At 44.5% G+C, this 14,635-nt stretch overlaps 1 long non-coding RNA gene across 1 annotated transcript; it reads left to right on the forward strand.

Moving 5' to 3' along the window:
- The first annotated feature begins 1,417 nt into the window (after window positions 1-1,417).
- LOC122233726 lies at window positions 1,418-14,030 on the forward strand. Its single transcript, XR_006211401.1, has 4 exons — window positions 1,418-1,743; window positions 3,062-3,129; window positions 4,266-4,343; window positions 13,874-14,030. It is a non-coding gene; the product is annotated as an uncharacterized LOC122233726 (long non-coding RNA).
- The last annotated feature ends 605 nt before the right edge of the window (window positions 14,031-14,635 follow it).

Consider the following 14,635-nt stretch of genomic DNA (forward strand, 5'->3'; position numbering starts at 1 on the left):
AAATATTTTGGAGCTTGCCACATGACCTCGGCTGCATCCACTGAAGTCTGCCATTGTAGCCAGAAAGCGGCCATGGAGAAAAGGTAAATGAAGGAACATGGCTGTGCTCAAATAAAACTTTATTTATGAATCCTGACATCTAAGCATGATACAATTCTTCAGTCTTCTTTCTGAAAATTATTTCAACTATTAAAAAACATGAAAGCAGTTCGTAGCTTGTAGGTCCTACCAAAACAGGCCATAGGAGGAATTTGGCTACAGAGCAAGAGCCAAACTAGTCATCCTTAGAGACTACCATTCCACAATGAATGGATTACAGTAGCCACGTGCTGAAAACATAAACACTGAGAGCAGACAAATTACCAAGACCTGACCAGGGTGTGAAGGATCAAGTCCTCACCCAGGATGCCCATCTACCCTGCTCACGCATGGCCACCTCATCTTGGCATCCCCAGCCTCTAGGAGTGAGTGCAGGTGCCCAGACCTGGTGCCCACAGTTCTGCAGAGTGCAGGGTGCCCATGTAGTTCTGACACCGTTTACTTACTGGGCATAGTTTCCGCATCCATCAAGTCACCGCCTCCTTCTGGGGCTCCAGGAGGAACAGAAAGACACTTTCCACCCTCCATCTCCTGTGCTTATAGTTCAGACACTGAGTACAGCTTCTCTCACTGCTAAGGGCCAAATGGAGCCTACGGGTCATTTGTGCGTTGTCTCCACAAATGGGGTTGGGGTCTGTGACGGGCCCTAGGGCTCACAGGGAAGGCCTAATCATAACTGTGACATTTCAGTTCACCAAATATCTTTCTTTTTGGGGGGGGGGCGGGGGTGGACCAAATTTTACTGCTTTTTGGGGGGTCACCAAACATCTGATTTTGGCAGGGGGAGAGAACGCCTTCTACAAAATATGTTAAAGAACATTTTTTGCCCCATATGGAAATTAGCGGGGCAGCCGGCACCCAGCTGGAGCGCGTCACCTCCACCATCCCAAGCGCCAAAGGGCCTGGGGACTCAGGCTGCTTCCACCGGCGCTGCGACCAGAGCTCTGAAGGTGGCGGGAAGAAGGCCGCCAGCTCCGGACCCTGAGCTGCTCCGGGCCCTTGGCGCGCGGAGGGAAGCGGCGGAGGCAGGGCGTGCGGCGGCGGCGGCGGCACCTGCGGCTCTTAGGCTTCGCTGCAGGGCTTCCCGCGGGCCAGGCTGGGCGGCGGGGTGTCCCCAAGGAGACAGGTCAAGGCCTCCGAGCTCCGCGGATGCGCCCCCGGGTCTCCAGGACGCCGTCCTACAGCAGGACACTCGTCCCGCGCGCACAGCGCCGCCGCGCAATCCCGCCGCGGAGGGACTCCTCCCGCGCGGTGAAGGGCGAACTTGCCGGCCGGGCGCAGCCTCCCTGCGGAAGAGGAGCCGAAGGCCGCCCGTCCCGCGGACGGAGAACCTGGAGCGCCTGCGTCACCGCCACGCGTTGCTTCACCGAACCGCCGGGCGGCCGGGCTCCAGTCCCAGGTGGAACCCGGAGCCCCCACTCCCCCCCGGACAGGCTGGCGCCCGGTGCTGCCGAAAGCCTGGCGGCCCCAGCGGCTGCCTTCGCCTCCCCGTGGCTGCGCTGCGTGGGCTTCGGGGAGTCTGGGACGGACCCTGCCCGGAGCCCGCACGGAGCTGGTGACTGCCAAGGCCATTCGCCCCCGGACCCAGGTCAGGAGCAAGTCTCGGCTCCCTGCCCTTTCCTGGCTCCGCGGCAGAAAAAGAAAGTAGGTTTTCACGGTCTTAACTAACGGCTTTTTGCCTCTTCCCAGTCTTTCTCCTCCACCCTAGTGGTCCTGAGCTCCCTCTGTGGCCCTCAATACGCTACCGGTCATTGTTTGTGTTTTTGTCTTTGTTTTGAATGTATTCTAGAGCAGAGACTCAAGGGGAGAGCAGAGGTAAAAGAGGGCAGGGTACTTGCACAAATAAACTGAAGGGAGGAGCGTATAGCATCCGGGGAGAATCCACACCCAAAGCTGCTTAGTGCCAAGCCCTGCTCATCGACCCTAATGTCTTGGTCTCCTCCTGCATACACCCGGGAGCAGGACTGGCCGTCTTCCTGGACTCTGGGCCTGTGTATACCCGGGTCCTGTCCTTTCTCATCCCAGGCTGTGCTGCCCCCCCCCCTCCCCCCCCCCCGCCCTTCCCCACCTTCTCCTGCATGAACCTGCCCTGACAGGTTTCATCTGTTAGAGTCTCTGTCTCCTTGCTGCCTCCTGGAGCAAAATTAGGAAAGCACTGTTCTAGATCCATCTGTTGTGATCTATGCTGATTCTCCCCATTGTTTTATTATCTGCCACTCATACTTTGGCAAATTGAGTCTTTAAAAATTTTTTTAATGTTTATTTTTGAGAGAGAGCATGAGTGGGAGAGGAGCAGAGAGAGAGGGGCACACAGAATCCAAAGCAGGCTCCAGTCTCTGAGCTGTCAGCACAAAGCCTGACATGGGACTTGAACCCAGGAACTGTGAGATCATGACCTGAGCTGAAGTCTGTCACTTAACCGACTGAGCCACCCAGGTGTTCCCGTAAATTAATTCTGAATTGTATAAGATAATTTTCTTTCAAGTTGGGCAGGTAGGGTAGGTAGGCATGAATAATGGTTCCCTAAAGATGTCCATGTGCTAATCCCCAGAAGCTATGAACGTATTACTTTGCATAGCAGAAGGAAAATGTCCTGATGTGATTTAATTAAGAATGTGGACCTGAGGAGACACTCTTGGATCGTGATTGTGTGTGTGTGTGTGTGTAATATAAATCATGGGGACCTCATAGGTGAAAGAGGGAGACAGGAGGATCAGAGTCACGGGAGACATGAGTACAGAAGCAGAGGCAGGGGTGAGGTGAGAGCTGGCTAGGGCCATGAGGAAGGACTGTGGGTGGCCTCTAGAAGCTGGTAAAGGCATGGAAGAGACTCTGCCCTAGAACTTGCAGAAGGAGTGCAGCCCTGCCAAGCGTCAGCACCTTCCTTGAGGTTTGCACCGTAAGACACACGGGACTCCGGATTCCAGAATTGCAAGAGAATATGTGTTGTGTTTTGTTGCAGCAGCGATCGGAAACTAACAGAGGCCAGTGAGGTGCATCTTTTTGAACAGCACAGATACTGTCCTATTGGTAAGTGGGGCTTCCTTGTACCAGGAAGTTCAAATGAAAAAGGGTAACCCTGATCATATGTTTCCTCAGAGAATCAATGGAGAAGTCACTCTCCTGGGAGAGAGAGGTGGGAGCTGTGGGCAGAGGCTGAGGATCCTCCCCTGTGGACAGGCAGGGACCATGAGCAGAGGAGCCTCAGGACAGGCCAAGCAAAGAGGGGCTGTGTGTCCGGGACCTTGCTTGAGGGCTTCTGAGGGCAGCTGAGCTGGGGGAGAGAGATCCCAAGAGGGCCTCCTGAGGTCTGTGCATCTGTACCTTCAGCAGCAGCTGAGCACAGTCCCTAAGCGATGAGCGTCCAGAAGCTTCGAAGATGGCCCGCTGACAGAAGACAGGGAGTTAACCTTGGAAATTAATTAATTGATTAAATTGTGTTTTATTTAAAGTCCGTTTCTTTCTAGTCCATATTATCCTTAGGAGAAAGTGACAGCATGTTTGATTTGATACTTAACCCTACGTCTGTAATTTTTTATTTTACAAAAAGTAAGAATAAGCTTTCTGAGTGGAAGACCATTGATCGGCACAGTTCCCCAAACCAGAATGGAACAACGTGTGTTAGATGTGGCTTGTCCATTTAGAAATGGGGATGCTTACAGGAAATACACAAGCTGGCTCTGGGTTAGACAAAACGCCAGTCCCAGTGCCATGCCTTCCTCCTTGTGTGATGTTGGACGGGTCACCTGACCTCTCTGACCCTGGCGTCCTTCCTTCTCAATCAGAGACGATGATCCCTCCACCACAGAGCTGTTCGAGACTTACCTGAGGCAGAGCGTGCGTCAGCACATATCTAAGAACAGGTAGCAATCCCCAATAATGTCAGCGAATGATTAGAGGTCATTTTTAGTCACTTGCCTAAATGGCACGGGGTGACCAGTCTTGGGGTCTGTTGGTTCTGGTCCTGCTTCTGTGCTTTTTCGTGTCTCATGGCCTGTTTCTACTTCTAGGCCCCCCTTGATCCACACTGACCTTGTGTGTTTGGAGGGCTGGGCGGCATGCAGCCCCCTCCGTGCCCACCCTGAGTCCTTAAGTTCCGGGTCTCTTATTTATTAATCTTACTAACAATGCTCTGAGCCAGTACTAACACCGTCCTTGCTTTTTAGATGACAAAACTGAGCCATGGTGCATTTAGGACTTGTCCAGGACCACAGGGGGAGGAAGTGACCAAGACTCAGCCTGAGGTGAGTCTGATTCCTGGGCCCTCACAGCCACACAAAGTTCATGTCTCACAAAGCTCTACTACTGTCTTCACCCACAATTCAGCCAGTGTGTTCCTGTTTCTCTTGAACTAGCTTTTGTATATTTTCTTGTTACCAAAGTATTGTATGTTTATTGTAGCAAACTTTGAAAATATTGACATACATTAAAGAAGAAATTTACATTCTCCTGTAATTCCACAGTCCAGAGAATCTGTATGTCAGCGATTTTCTGTCTTCATGTTTTGGTTTATTTCCTTTCCATTTTAAATATTTGCATGATAATAAAAGAGACTATGCTTTCTTTAACCAAGTCCTTAGTGTTGATTTGGTTCAGGTTATTTCTCACGTTAGAGTAAATATTCTTATAATTACAATAGTGTATCTAATTATTTATTTGGTACAAATTTCCAGAAATGAGAATTTCAATTTTAGGCCAAACAGAAACCTTTTAAAGCTTTGTGATTTGTACATATCACCAATGGGCCGAGCCCGAAGGGCTGTAGAATATATAGCTCCAGTCTTTGTCAAGTGGTATGGTATTATATCAAAAGATTCTTATCTTTCAATAGAAGAGAACATCATCTCAGTCTCCATTCATTCAAGAGGTTTATGTTTTTGCTCTTTTCTTGCAGGCATTTGTATTTGTTTATGAGAAACTTCCAGCTTATGTGTCTTACCATTTTTTTCTCGTTGGAATGTTTATTTTATTATAGATTTGTAGAAGCTGTTTATTAGGAATATCAGACTTCTATCAAATATGTCCCAAATAGCATTTTGAGTTTGTGGTGTTGCTATTATATTTGACATGAAAATATTTAACAATGTTGTTTAGCAAAACCCATTAAGCTTTTTTCTATGTAGTTCAGCATTCAGGATGATGCTTACGTATGATTTGGCTGGGGCTGCCATAACAAAATCCCACAGACCAATGTGCTTAATCAACAGATTCTGAATTTCTCACAGTTCTGGACTCTAGAAGCACAAAATCACTGTGTGGTCAGGGCTGGTTTCTCCTGAGGCCTCTTTGCTTGTCTTGCAGATGACGACTTCTCACTGTGTCCTCATATAGTCTTTCTGTATATTCATCCGTGGTGTTTCTTTGTGTGTCCAAATTTCCTCTTCCTCTAGGGACACCAGGCATATTGAAGTAAGGTATACTTTAATGATACTTCATCTTTTTTTTTTTTTTTTTTTTACTCATCTCTTTAAAGGTCCTATCTACAAACACAGTCACCTTCTTTTTGTTTTTAACGTTTATTTATTTTTGAGAGATGGAGACAGAGCACAAGTGGGGGACGGGCAGAGAGAGAGGGAGACACAGAATCCGAAGCAGGCGCCAGGCTCTGAGCTGCCAGCACAGAGCCCAACACAGGGCTGGAACCCACGAACCCTGAGATCATGACCTGAGCCAAAGTCAGATGCTTAACCGGCTGAGCCACCCAAGCGCCCCCAAACACAGTCACCTTCTAAGGCACTGGGAGTTAGGGCTTCAACATATGAATTTTGGGGAACACAAGTCAGGCCATAACAGTTTATAAAGGTCTTCCCCATGTCAAGATTTATAGTTTCATCTTGATGTTTATGGTATCAAAGTTTATATTTAAATGCCACTTGGAATTTATTTTGATGTGTGGCATGGTTTTTATTGAGAAAAATATAAAGAAAGGTTTATAGGTAACATAAATGACAGTTTAAAGAATACTAATAAAATAAATACTCATGTTGTCACCACCCAGCCTCAGAAATAGAATATTCTACTTCTTCTGTGTATCTCAGCCTATGATATTTCCTTGCTTTTACTACAGATTTTCACCTGCACGTGTAATCTTTTTAAAAATGTTTTTAATGTTTATTTTAGAGAGAGACAGAGATAGTGAGTGGGGGAGGGGCAGCGAGAGAGGGAGACATGGAATCTGAAGAAGGCTCCAGGCTCTGAGCTATCAGCACAGATCCCGATGCGGGGCTTGAACCCACGAGCTGGTGAGATCATGACCTGAGCCGAAGTTGGATGCTTCACTGACTGAGCCACCCAGGCAGCCCTGCATGTGTATTCTTGAACAGTATAGTGGCTTTTCCTCACATAGGGACTATCCTTTTGTGACATAATTTTTATTTTGTGTGTAATGTTGTCTCTGAGATTCATCCATGTTGTGGCATGCAATTGACATACTTTTACAGTTTACCAGTCCATACTTTGCTATACCAAAATCTATCTCATCATTTTAATGGACATTTAAGTGTTTCCAGCTTGTTGCTATTATGGGAATGCATCTGCTTTATGCTTTAGATAAGAATTAATGAAACAAGCAAGATACTCATTCAAACGTAGAATACAATGACAACAGTGGATGCTTCTGGTAACAGGGATCACGGTTCCTGCTATTCCTCATCCAAGCCTGCCTTTTCATTATTATTCTTAAACATTTGCCCAACTATGAAATGTGAAAGGGTGTTTGACTTTGATTTCAATTTGCATTTTATGTATTACTAATGACATTCAGCATCTTTAAAAAAAGTTTTTTAACATTTTATTTATTTTATTATTTAAAAAAAATTTTTTTTAATGTTTATTTATTTTTAATGTCAGAGCATGAATGGGGGAGGGTCAGAGAGAGGGAGACACAAAATCTGAAACAGGCTCCAGGCTCTGAGCTGTCAGCACAGAGCCCGACACGGGGCTTGAACTCACTGACCGTGAGATCATGACCTGAGCCGAAGTCAGCCGCTTAACCGACTGAGCCACCCAGGCGCCCCAGCATTTTATTTTAGAGAGACAGACAGAGTGTGAACAGGGGAGGGACAGAGAGAGAGGGAGACACAGAATCCTAAGCAGGATCCAGGCTGTGAGCTGTTGGCACAGAGCCTGACACGGGGCTTGAACTCACGAGCTGGGAGTTCATGACCTGAGCCGAAGTTGGATGCTCAACTGACTGAGCCACCCAGGTGCCCCAACATTCAGCATCTTTTAAAATCCTCATTGGCCATCCATAGTTCCCCTTCCATGAGATGCCTATTTTTTTTTCTTTTTGCCATCTTTTAATATTTATTTGTGAAAGTTCTTACAGGTATCACCTCCCACTTCATGGCTCTTCTTTTCCTTCTCTTCATGATGTCTCTAGATGAGCATGAGTTCTTAATTATAATATGATCATATTTATCAATGTTTCTCTTTATGTTTTACACTTTGTGTGACTCTTAAAGACATTTTTCATTCCCCTGACATAATAACAGTCTCTTATGTACACTTCTAAAGATTTCATGCTTTCTGTCTTCCACCTTTAATCTTAAATTTACTTAGAGTTGATATTTATGCGTTATCTCTGATGAAAGGCAGCTTCCCTTCCAACAAAGCCTGGGGGAAGAAATTCCATACCACCCCCTCCATATCCACCTTCACCCAAAGCTACATATGGGCTTAAGATTCCATCTCTGAGGCTATTGGGGCTACAAGAAAAGGTAGAACAGGACAAGGGGGCAGAGAGAGATGGGGGGCTGCTATTTGCAGTGGATGATGGAGAAGCTCTAAAAGGGGGCATTTCAGTAGAAGCTATGAAGACAAAAAAGGAACGAGCCACTTAAATGCAAGAGGAGAAGCACATTTCAGGCAGACCAAAGAGAACATGGAAATGCTCTGCAGCAGGGCAGTGCCTGGAGATTTCAAAGAATGTCAAGGAGACTAGTGTGTTTGAAGCATGTGTGTGAGGAGGAGAGGGTGACGGGATTCTGATTTATTGTCACAAACTCCTTCTCTCCAAATCAGCCCCTATCCCTCTATCCGCTTGGAAAACTTCTCCCTGCCTTTCAAGAAACAACTCAGAGCTGCTTCTGGTTCCTGGACAGATCAAGCTGTAGCTCTAGTACACTGTGGTGGCCTTAACTCCCTGTGTCACCACTAGACAGTGAGTTTCGTAGAGACAGATTGCACTTGTTTCATTTTTGTATCCTTAGTGATAAGAATGGTCACAGCTCACTAAATACTGAACGAGTGAACAAATAAATGCAACAATGAGTGATTGTAATGAATGACATTTCCTTTTGTCTTTACCTTAGGCCACTGAGAGCCAGGTATAAGGAGTTCAGGGCCACTGCTACACAGAATCTAGAAATGGTCAGTTCTGCCTTTCCCCATCTAGGAGCATTTTAGAAATGAGTTCAGGCCACAGCTTCCTACCAGGTCCCCTCAGTGAGAGGTAGTGATTGGCCAGCCCCATGGCTGTCTGTGCTCTCCCTGTTGGCTTGGAGGGTTGACCTCTCCCTGGCTCGGTGCTCCTTGACTCCCCTTGGCTGTCCCTGATTCGCAGGTACCTAATTGGTACAGGGAACTGAAGATGTGAAGTTTTTCCTTGACTTGGGTTGGACATCAGAACCCTGATTGGTATGAGCTTGCTTGAGTCAGCAGGATGTCAGCTGTCCATGGACAAAGGGCTGGCCATGCCTCCCTGGTCAGCTTTGCCTCAAAGACAACCTCTTGTCCTTTCAGCCCTGACTCTGCCTGTTCCCTAGCCTCACTGGGACCTCCTACATATCACAACGTCTGCTGCTCCTCACCCTAAGTACAGGAAGTAGATAACTTCTTCCTGATACTGAGAATGTCTGGGGCAGTGAGTTACGTGGCCAGCCCCAGCTTTAGAGTACAGTGATCAGCAGGGACCTGGCCAGCAATGTTGCATAGTCAGGATGAGCATAGTGGGCAAAGATGTTTGTGACCAAATAAGTCTTACCCAATAGGGTCAGGGGGACCAGGGCGGAATGAGATGTCCTAGAGGTTCAGGATTTCATAGAGCAGATCACAGCCCAGGAGAAGCCAGAGCCTTCACAGCAGATGGAGAGAGGAATAGGAAAACTGGGAATTGAATGTGAACCTAGTGCAGGGAAGGCAATACAAGAGGGAAAAAAGAAGCAGGGGTACCATTTAAAAAAAAAAAAGAAGAAGCAGGGGTGCCTGGGTGGCTCAGTTGGTTAAGCGTCCAACTTCAGTGCAGGTCATGATCTCACAGTATGTGGGTTTGAGCCCCGTGACAGGCTCTGAGCTGACAGTGAACACTTAAGAGGATAGATTTGATTTGCTAACTACGTTAATACCTTTAAAACCAGATGAAGATAATTCTTGTCTAGGAATCACAAGAAGTTCAACTGCCTTTTGTGTTTTGTGCATTGGTTTCCGCTTGTTCCTGGCACTCCGAATTCCCTTTCCCTGTGCACACAGATGACCGTCACGGGGTCTTTTGTAGATGCCCAGTGATACTGGTTTCCAGTTCTGCACTTCACACGTGTGTGGGCATCACCAGTCATCCTCAGGCTCCTGATGGTCTTCCCTAAGGAATTCACAAGTGCTCCTGGTTTCAACTGCAGAGTTTTATTTTTATTTATTTTTCAGATAGAGACAGAGACAGAGCATGATCAGGGGAGGAGCAGAGAGAGAGGGAGACACAGAATCTGAAGCAGGCTTCAGGCTCTGAGCTGTCAGCACAAAGCCCGACGCGGGGCTTGAACCCACAAACCCTGAGGTTGTGATCTGGGCCAAAGTTGGATGCTTAACTGACGGAGCCACCCAGGTGCCCCTCAACTGCAAATTTTATATACAGGTATCTACACTGCATGCTGAAGAGTTTAGTTTTAGTGATGTAGGAAGAAATTTGATCATGACTTGTTTTGGGGAAAGGCAGTGAAGTATCTTAAATTTCTGCTCCCAATTGATGCTAGCAAAAGACAATGGTTCTAATGAAGAAATGATCTCTTGAAAACTTTATATATATACGTGTGTATATATATATATACACGTATATATATATATACGTGTATATATATATATACGTATACATATATATACACACACGTGTATATATATATATATATACGTGTATATATATACGTGTATATATATATATATACGTATATATATATATGAGATAATGATCAACCAGCATAAATGTGACCAGGCACAATCAGGCACCTTGCCCAAATCCACAGACCTGTGACTGGTAGGCTTCCCGGAATGTTTCCCCATTGTGGCTTTTATTTCTTATGTTGGAGCACTCATTTCTTCTTTCTTTTTAAGGAGTGCAAAATTATATGTGTTTAGTGTAGACTATCTGGAACATGTAACATGTGTAAAGGAGAAAATAAAATTTTTCCTATGCAGAGATGGCCATTGTTAACATTTTGGTAATTTTTTGTTAGTCTTTAAGAAAATTGTATATGCGTACATATAATTTTTACAAAATTGTTACTCAGTTTTCACTGATACGACTTTGTATTTTGTCTATCGTTTTCAACCACCACAGCAGCAGGTACAAGACTGCTCCCTCACAAGGAGCTCTGGCTGTGAAGCAGGCTCAAACGAGTGTTTTTGGGTTTGTTTTTTTGTTTTTTTAATTTTTTTTAACGTGTATATATTTTGAGAGACACAGAGACAGAGTGTGAGTGGGGGAGGGAGAGAGAGAGGGAGACACAGGATCTGAAGCAGGCTCCAGGCTCTGGGCTGTCAACACAGAGCTCAACATGGGGCTTGAACTCACAAACCGTGAGATCATGAGCTGAAGTCTGACGCTTAACTGACTGAGCCACCCAAGTGCCCCAAACAGGTGTTTGAAGTGAGAAATGAGGTATGATTATTTCATGGCCCTGATAAGACCAAGAAAGGCATTGTTATGTTTTTGAATGGCATGTCTCAGATATTTGAATAGGATATTAAACAGCATCTCACACAGGGGTACTGGGGTGACTCAGATGGTTGAGTGTCCCAACTCTTGATTTTTGCTCCAGTCATGATCCCAGTGTTGTGGATCAAGCCCCACATTGGGCTCCGTGCTGAACATGGAGCCTGCTTAAGATTTTCTCTCTCCTCCCTCTGCCCCTCTCCCCCACTGGTTCTCTCTGTCTCTGTCTCTCTCTCTCTCTCTCAAAACAAGACAAACAACAGCATCTCCCGACTAAACAATCATGATATTTATTAATGAGGTTTAGATACCAATATTTCTTAATGAAACTAAACCGTAGTGAAAACCAACCTGACCACCAAAAATCTGACCGCTCACAACGTGATGATCTTTTCTCATGTTTAGGAAACAAATAATTCTGTGCTGTCGGCACACCCAGGTGCCCCGACATATTTAGAAACCACATCCAAATGCTGGCATCTTCAAATTTGAAATATAATGCCTTTGATGATAACATACTCAGAGTTAGCATCTGAAAAACAAATTGCCCTCGATGATAAATCTCTGTAACTCGTGGGCCCAATTTCACTAGAATATCCTGCACAATCTGACACGGCCCACAGAACACTTGATGTTATTTCTGATCGTCTGTAGTGTGAATTTGAAGTTTATAATTTAGAGAAATAGAGAACGAGAGAGGAGACAAGTACTTTGAATCTGATCATTTCCTTACATATCAATGAGTCAGTGAAGTATGACTATTTTTATTTTTATGGCATTTAAAATCAATTTTTGAAGTTTATTTATTTTGAGAGAGAGAGAGAGAGAGAGAGAGAACCAGTGGGGGAGGGGCAAAGAGAGAGGGGGACAGAGGATCCAAAGTGGGCTCCGCACTGACAGGAGTGAGCCTGACATGGGGCTACAAGCCCATGAACCGTGAAATCATGACCTGAACCAAAGTCTAACACTTAACTGACTGAGCCGCACTGGTGCCCTAAGTATCACTATTTTTTTTTTTTAATTTTTTTTTCAACGTTTTTTATTTATTTTTGGGACAGAGAGAGACAGAGCATGAACGGGGGAGGGGCAGAGAGAGAGGGAGACACAGAATCGGAAACAGGCTCCAGGCTCCGAGCCATCAGCCCAGAGCCCGACGCGGGGCTCGAACTCACAGAGCGCGAGATCGTGACCTGGCTGAAGTCGGACGCTTAACCGACTGCGCCACCCAGGCGCCCCAAGTATCACTATTTTTTAAAGATTTTTGCACACTTTACGTTTTCTGATGAATATATTATAAATTTTACTTACATTTTGTGGTGAGCATGTGTAACCAGTGTCCATTAATTGGTCTGCATGGACAAGAAAGTTTTGTTGCAAAGCAAGGTATCAGTAGGGGTTATTTGAGGTGAAGAGAGGAAAAAAGTGACCCAGTTTCATGATTTTACCTAAATCAAAATTAAGAGTTGAATATGCTCTCTCATGACAGTGTATGGCTGGCTAGGATGAAGGGAGGGGAAGCAGGAAGGTGAACACAGGTGGAGAGTGAAGGTTGCAGTGAGGGCTAAAAAGGTACATGAATAACATGGAAGAAATCAGCAATGATTTGTCACAAGCTAACTAATGGCCATCGATAATTCTCCAAAGTAGAAAATAAAAATGATGTAAAATCAAAATAAAACAACTATATAAAATAATAAAAAATGCAATGATATGAAAATAAAAGTTACATAATTATATTAAAAATTATATAAAATGGATACAATAAAATTATAAAATAATCATATAAAATAGGATAATATATATACTAATAAAAATAAAATAAATATACACATAATTATATAAAATAAGTATATAAAATAAAAGTATACCAAAGATCACAGTGAAAGGATCTATTGTTTAAATTCTAGTTTTATACGTTTCTTATTCTGCAGTTTAACATTATACTAAGAAATTTGTCATTTTTTTTGGATAGAACTTTTTGTGAAAAGGAAGAAAGAAAGAAAAAGAAAGAAAGACAGAAAAGAAGAAAAGAAAAAAGGAAGAAAGAAAGAGTTTCTGCCTATAGAGTAGGGAGATTTGGCAACAGTTGTCTAGTGAAATTTCATAACTGTTATGGATCAGTGACTTGCACATGCTACCTATTCATCCCCCTTCAAAACAGGAGAGTCTAGGGGCGCCTGGGTGGCTCAGTTAAGCGTTCAACCTCAGCTCAGGTCATGATCTCACAGTTCATGAGTTCAAGCCCTGCGTCAGACTCTGTGTTGACAGCTTGGAGGCTGGAGCCTGCTTCAGATTCTGTGTCTCCCTCTCTCTCTGCTCCGCCCCTGCTCATGCGCATGCATGCACCACCCCCCCCCCCCCGCACTCTCAAAAATAAATAAACGTTAAAAAAATTTTAAACAAAAAAACCAGGAGGATCTATGTGCTTACTTTGTCTCAGTCTCACTATTATATGTCAAGTGTACATACTGGAAAATAACTTGCGTTTTCAATCACTTAGTCCTCCGATCGAGAGTGGCAGCCAGACCCAGTGTAGGTGACGAGATCCTAGACTTGAAACATGATAAGATTGGGTAAACCTCTCGGGGGTCTTGAGAGGAAGGGAGTATATTTTGTATGTCGGACTTATTTGAATAATTATGGTCGAGGAGAGGATGATGGTATGTTATTTTTCCCTCTGCGTCTAAATCCCTTTACAGTATTACTTTGAAGACTTTCCCGTTAAGTCATGAAGTCTGTCTCCCCACCACCTGAATCAGGGCTGGCCTTGTGACTTCCTTTAACAAATAGAATGCGACAGAGGTGACTTGTGCCAGTTTCAAGCATAGACCTCAAGTTTTTGTTCTCTCTTAGAACCCCATTTGAAGACTGAGCTAGCCTCCTGGATACTGAGACACGTGGCTCAGGTGCCTCCAGTATCTCTCAAGCTGCAGCTGACCTTAGACACGTGAAAGAACCCAGCTGAAAGGAGAAGCGCCACCCAGCTGAGCCCAGACTAAAACTGTCCGTCCTACAGAAGCATGACCTAAATAGTTGTTTTAAACCAGTAAATTTTAGCAGGAGCTAATTTATACCGCCCCAGACAACTTATTACCTTGTAAAATCTTAGTAGACGAAAGGCTTTCTTTAAAAAGTGTAAAGTAGCAGAAGGATTCACTGCTACTTTCTAATTGAAAAGCCACCAATCCCAAACTATTATTTTATTGTCACAAAGGATTTTCTAAGTACCTGGCTGGCTCAGTCGGTAGAGCATATGACGCTCATGTGACACATGAGTTCAAGCCCCACATTGGACAAGGAGCCTACAGATAATTTTCTTTCCTTTTATTGTACATACAACTTGCACTTCATATAATGGGCTTGTTGAAACTTTTGAGTCTGGTGTGCTTAAACACGTGTATGAGCTGTGTGAAGCTAATAAAAAGCACTGGATATTTATAGCGTCTTTCATAGTGATTATGCAGACAAGTCATGAATTGACTCTCCAGTGAAAAAGAGAAAAACTTCCATTATTTTACTAATTGTACAGATCAAAGGAGCATTTCATTTGATGATGATTTCACATTAGCTTCATGGAATAATTGTTTTCCAGTGTTCTTTAATCCTAAGGCTATA

The sequence above is a fragment of the Panthera tigris genome, chromosome E1 (assembly GCF_018350195.1).
Source record: "Panthera tigris isolate Pti1 chromosome E1, P.tigris_Pti1_mat1.1, whole genome shotgun sequence".
Lineage (NCBI taxonomy): Eukaryota > Metazoa > Chordata > Mammalia > Carnivora > Felidae > Panthera > Panthera tigris.